We start from the raw sequence: 6,000 nt of genomic DNA, 5'->3' as shown, positions 1-6,000 counted from the left end.
CTCTCTCTCCCTCTCCCTCTCCCTCTCCCTCTCTCTCTCTCTCTCTCTCTCTCTCTCTCTCTCTCTCTCTCTCTCTCTCTCTCTCTCTCTCTCTTTTTGACGCACGGCGCTTGGGCGGGAGGAGAGGTTGGTGTGAAAGAGAAGAAGGGGGGCTTCTCACAGCAGTTATCACAGTGGACGGTTCTTGCTCTTGCTCTTTTCTGTCCAGTCTTTTTATTCTTTATCATTTCTGACTGCTGGTGTCTATATTTCTGTGTCAGACAGAAATATTTCGAATCTGGTGTTTACTTTCAAACAACAGAAGCTACTCATAATTTACAGTAATTCATGTGTTTTTGAATGTTATAACAATTTCTCCTTTTCCAGTTTATCATACACAGACATGAAGACAAGTGAACTACATATCATTTGTGATCATGGTGTCTCTGGCATGGCTACTGTCCCGTTCGAAAGAAAAAATAAGAGATCGTTTTAATATCTCCATTATTTCTTCTAGTCATCAATGAGATTAAATGGAGAACAAACGGAAACTTGCTAAAGTCTCACATATATTTCTGAAGAGCTTCAAACAAGATGTCAAACTGAGCTCAGATTTGTCAAGTCTGCAATCAAAAGTCAATATTATTGAAGATCTCAATATGAACTCAAACATTTTTATGAAAGAGCAACCTCTGAGCAATTGTCCTGTGAAAATAGTGTACATACACCGTATACCGGATTTCCGTATACGCACTTAAAAAAGCGCGAGGATATGTAACAACATCGTTTTGAGTCAGAAAAGTGTGACCGGGAGATATGAAACAAAAGGTGATCATGAAATAAACTGTAAGGGGATTGTTGGCATATTTAGTTGTTTCTGACTAACCGACTTCACAAATGTTAGTTTGGGTGGTGAAGCAATAAATGAGGGAGAAAGGGAGAGACAACGTATACTACAATATAATTCTTGTAGATGATAAGAGATGAGAACTCCTGGCCAGCCTTGTGAAAGTCAGGCTGGAGACACTGCCCGCAATCTATAAGTGCAACGGGTGCTTGATAAAACTGCACAAATGTTCATTGTTAATTATTATAGTTAACGATCAACTTGTACTCATAAGCGTAACCGGTGTGTGAAAACTAGGCTAAAAATCTAGTTATTAGTGACGAGCTTTAGAGTTTGATTTTAACCATTTATTTCAATATGATTTACTGTAAGTCTTTGACATGGCCTTCGTCAAACTAAATTCAAATCTAAAGATTATACTTTCACAGGATATTCTTTACATTATGTTGGTTGCCCTGCTTAAAAATAGAATAGAACCCTGACCAAAACACAATTGATGCACATGGGGATCGGTAGAACCCCCATTCATGCCAAAGACAATTTTTTTATTTTGTAATAGAAAAATGTGTGGTTCATAATGGTATTTTAATGGAAACCACTAGAATTTATGTAATACTATTTTTAGCAGTGTGGGTTTATGTAGAAATAGTATATCACAAAATCAGAGTATGCTCACTACAGAAAACTAGAATCTGCATGTTATATACATTTTCACTATAAACAACAAATACTGTAGATCTTAAAATCATTCTCACTTACAGTATAACAAAAGCATAACAGTGGCATTCAACTAGATAGTCACAGCCCAACACTTCTCATTTTTGACCGCTAAAACATACATCTATATCAAAACAAACAGCCGTGTGTGTGCAATTTTTGCTCAGGGTGGATTTGCGGTAGCGAGTGTGTGTGTGTGTTGCATCATTGATCCGCAGCAGCAGCAGGTGTGTGTGCGTGTGTGCGTGCGCGTGTGTGTGTGTTGCATCATTGATCTGCAGCAGCAGCTGTGTGCGTCTGGTGGTCCTCTCGCAGCAGGTGTGAGATTACAGCGTGCTCTTCTTCTGTCACTGAACAGATGTGTGGGGTATTACACGTGTGTCATCCATGCACTCTTACGCCCTCTTTATGCCTCTGCCGTGAAGATCTTCCACTGACCCTGGATCAGAATCCCACAGGTCTCGACACAGAGTCTGCCTCCTGTACAGAACAGCCGTCACCTCGCATAGGACACAACGTAGATTTAACAAAACAACACCATAGGAACAAAAATAAAACAATACACTGTTAACAATTTCCTTGTATTTTTACAGTAAGTTACTGGCAGCACGGTTGCCAGCAAGTTACTGTATTTTTATTTACAGTGCTGTACTGTAATACATTTTACAGTACAAAAAATATTACTGTATAGCTACAAAACAGTACTTTACTGTATTTTTACAATATTTTGTAATTTGTCTATTTTTACTGTATTTGTATTATACTGTAATTTACTGTAATACCTATATTGACACATTATTACTATTTAATACTTTTTGGCAATAATTACTTTATTAGTTATTCATATTACAAAACTGCTATACTTGACATTATGAATCAAAAGGCAATCCAAGCAATGTTTGCATCAAACATATTTTTTATTGAATCATTTCATTGAAACAAAAAGCATTAAAATATTTTTTAAAAATTAAACATTTGAAACGGTATTGAAGTATTATGTATTATATTAATAAAAACTGAATAACGACTATGTATATATTACAACATTTAAGTGACTAGAAATTTAAACATTACACATCAAAAGAAACAATAGCAACAAAGTAACAGGTGTCATTTAACTCTGGCTAAGAGAACACTGGTCTGTAGTTTAAAATGTTCCATTTAAACTTCATCAAGGACTAAACTGTAACATTTAAATCTCGCAAAGAGAACACTGGCCCGCAGTTTGACATTTTCTATTCAAAGTTCATCAACGACTAAACTGTAACATATTTAACTGAGGTAAAGAGAACACTTGCACATAGTTTTGAATATTCTACTCCAATTTCATAAAGGACTGAACAGTAATGCATTAAACTGTGGCAGATAGACCACTGGCCTTTAGTTTGAAGTCTTCCATTCAAACTCCATCAGGGACTGCATGAAGCTGTTCACGTGGGGGTTAATGGCCACTGCCTTTCTCTGCACCACCTTCCCTGTCTATTTGCTTACTCCCTGTCTGGATGTGCATTTTTTCCCATCTTCAGGGTTGATTCTGGCCAGAAACCTGTTAGCAATATCATACACATTAAGTCAACAAATATGCCTATATTTATTATATTTACAAATATGCCGAAGATTCAAATACACTCAACTCATCCCTGAATTTACTCCTATCCTGAGTGTAGTGTGTGGGTGTGAGAGAGTGTAGTGTAGTGTGTGGGTGTGTGAGAGTGTAGTGTAGTGTGTGGGTGTGTGAGAGTGTAGTGTGTGGGTGTATACATGGGTATTTAAAGAAACTGTAGTGGGAAAGTACAAACTTACCGAGCATAATGAGTCTGGGTGTCTCTGGTATCACCTGCTGTGCCTCCACATCTGCCTGGGTTGCAGTGACCTGTAACATAGTAAAACAACATGAAGCAATACACAAAACTTGAAGTAACTACAGAAAACATGATGGCATCAGGGTCCAGTTCTTCAATCTAAAATTTAAAGTTAACTACAAATGTTCTCATGGTGCTGCAGGCAAAACAAACAATGAATGTGTTGAGATAAAACAATACTTACATCAGTTAAGATGAACAGGGAGTCCATCGACTCTCTGAAGAAGGCCATCAAGAGCAGGATGACTGAAGTTGCCAATAAATCTTGATCTAAATTGATTGATTTAAAAATGTATTGCCAAATGTTAAAATGTATTAACATCCTATGTTAACAAATAGAACCTTATTGTAAGTGTTACTAAAAAGTCAGTAGTAAAACCAAAAACAAATTTGAATAAAAAGTTGTATTATTATGGTTAATACTTACAGAAAACCCATAAACCCAGGGTGCAAAAAGGGACCAAACTGTCACGCTAGAGCTGAAATGAAAAAAAATATGTTACTTGCTAAAATTTTGAAACCATTCTGTTTATTATATACGTTTAAGATAGCCAAGCAAAAATGTAGCAAAATTATCATTTAAATGTTATGCATTAACATTAAGAGTTTAGATATTTGGGATTGCATTTTCGGTTACACACCGAAATAGTATGGGTGTAGCAAAATTCAATGTGGTTTTGAAAATGCATTTTCAAGCTGATCGCGCTCCTCTCTCAGACGTACAGCGTCATTACGTAAAGGCGGAGCCAGCATCGCTCCTTACCAAAGTACGTGCATTGATTTGAGACGTTGGAAACTTGTTGTAAGTGTTGGAAGCAATATTGCTACAAATATGCTACCACACAATACTTATTGGCCAACTGAATGTAAAACACTCTAAAGAACATCATCTCTGCTTTTGCTGATATACCGTAATAAGTAAACAGTAATAACACCGCGAACCCATTTATTCACCTGTTAGTGTATGAAAACAACAGTAATCTGTATAGATCGCTCTCATCGCAGTTAAATATTACGTTTCACTTCGTGTGGAGCAGTTTGGTGCTGTGTGGGCTAACGTTACTTTACAGTGCCTTTGTTATTTCACGTGAGATTTATTTGGGCCGAGTGAGAGCGTGAGATATAGAACCTGAAAGCGTGTCAAGTCTGGTCTATTTACAGACAAACTATGTTGATGTTCATATATCCGAACAGTATTTTTACATTTAAAATAAGACGCAAATACCGATTAGTGATTGATATGAAAATGTTGTTTTAGCACGTGCACAGCTTATTCACGAGTTAGCCTGTCATACGGTCGAACTGAATACTGCTGCTGCTCCTCCCTGCCCCTAACTGAACAGAGGAAAGCCATGATAAGCGATCCTAAGCTGGGACAGCAATACCGCGCTCGCGAGGAGTCTTAGTTCAATTGGTTAACTGGTGTTTATTTATTGCCAAATACAAGTCATTTTACCTACCTTGCCATTGTAAACGAACTTAAATAATTATACAGAAAATAAACTCACCAAAACCCTCATGATTAATTAAGTGGGATGTGTAAATCGGGTTTAAGCAGTGGGTAACAGTTAGACATCTAACGTAGTTTAATTTCTGAGGGAGACCGCAACGTTTGTTGGCGACCTTTTCTCTCATTCCACTTTTAAAACAACATTGTGACAAACTGTTGTGCAAAATACTAAAACTAAATAATAGCTTTGCATGAAACACATAAAATAAACCAAACTGCAAACTTACCGAACTGCCAGAAATCGAATCGAATATCCTCCTCCAGCTGCAGCCAGGAGTTGTGCTCTGTGTGATTTGACGTGATTTGACGTTGTGGCGCACTTTCGCTACACCAATCCTGTATTATTGACTAACACATTACAGCAAGGCTACAGCTAGGTTACAGCGAGACCAAAATATACTGTAGAAGTTTCCCGCTCAATCAAAATGACCCATAATGCATTATGAACTGCAGTATTTTACTGTAATATACACATGCGGTATTGTACTGTGGATTTTTACAGTAATGTGCTGCTAAATCTACAGCGACATCTAACAGTGTAACTACAGCAAGAACAAACAATAGCTTTACATGTGGTTATGTGAACTGCAACGGTGTGATATTTTGTCTTAATATGTTGATATGTGTTGTTACGGGTAAATCCTAATAATATACAAAATATATAAAGACATATAGAGAAAACAGTAAATGCTGTATTTTCAGGAACTAATTTTGAATTCAATATACAAAAAAACCTCTATTCCTTTTTAAGATAAACTTGAGATCTGAGTAACTGCTATTTTGAGAATAGAAGCACAGTACTAAAGACTATTTTAAGTAGGTACAAACTTAGAAATGGAGCACTTTAAGTACGGAAGTGTACCAAGTAGTGCCCTGTTTTTAACCTGGGATTAACATTTTACCTGTCGGTTTTCTTAATTCATTTTATTCCTGCCATTTGTTCAAATTCTCTCGAGTCCACCCTTGGAAACATTTTACTTTTTTGTATTTACCCATCAAAATTGTAAAGAAAAATCTTTACTGTCAGCCCCTCAAGGCCATCATACACCTTTTTCTTCTTTCATAAGACGTCAGAACAAATATAG

At 36.8% G+C, this 6,000-nt stretch overlaps 2 long non-coding RNA genes across 3 annotated transcripts in view; one reads left to right on the top strand and one right to left on the bottom strand.

The window, feature by feature from the left end:
• The window catches only part of LOC130568652 (uncharacterized), a 54,093-nt gene that overhangs the window by 28,903 nt on the left and 19,190 nt on the right, over positions 1 to 6,000 (top strand). The window lies entirely within an intron of this gene.
• On the bottom strand, positions 2,550 to 3,672 carry LOC130568653 (uncharacterized). The gene is made up of 3 exons (XR_008964720.1): positions 3,590 to 3,672; positions 3,347 to 3,416; positions 2,550 to 3,089 (listed from the first exon to the last, which is right to left on the bottom strand). It is a non-coding gene; the product is annotated as an uncharacterized LOC130568653 (long non-coding RNA).

The sequence above is a fragment of the Triplophysa rosa genome, linkage group LG17 (genome assembly GCF_024868665.1).
Source record: "Triplophysa rosa linkage group LG17, Trosa_1v2, whole genome shotgun sequence".
NCBI classification, from domain to species: Eukaryota; Metazoa; Chordata; class Actinopteri; order Cypriniformes; family Nemacheilidae; genus Triplophysa; species Triplophysa rosa.
Note: the sequence above shows the minus strand (reverse complement) of the source record. Positions and strands in the feature narration are given on the sequence as shown.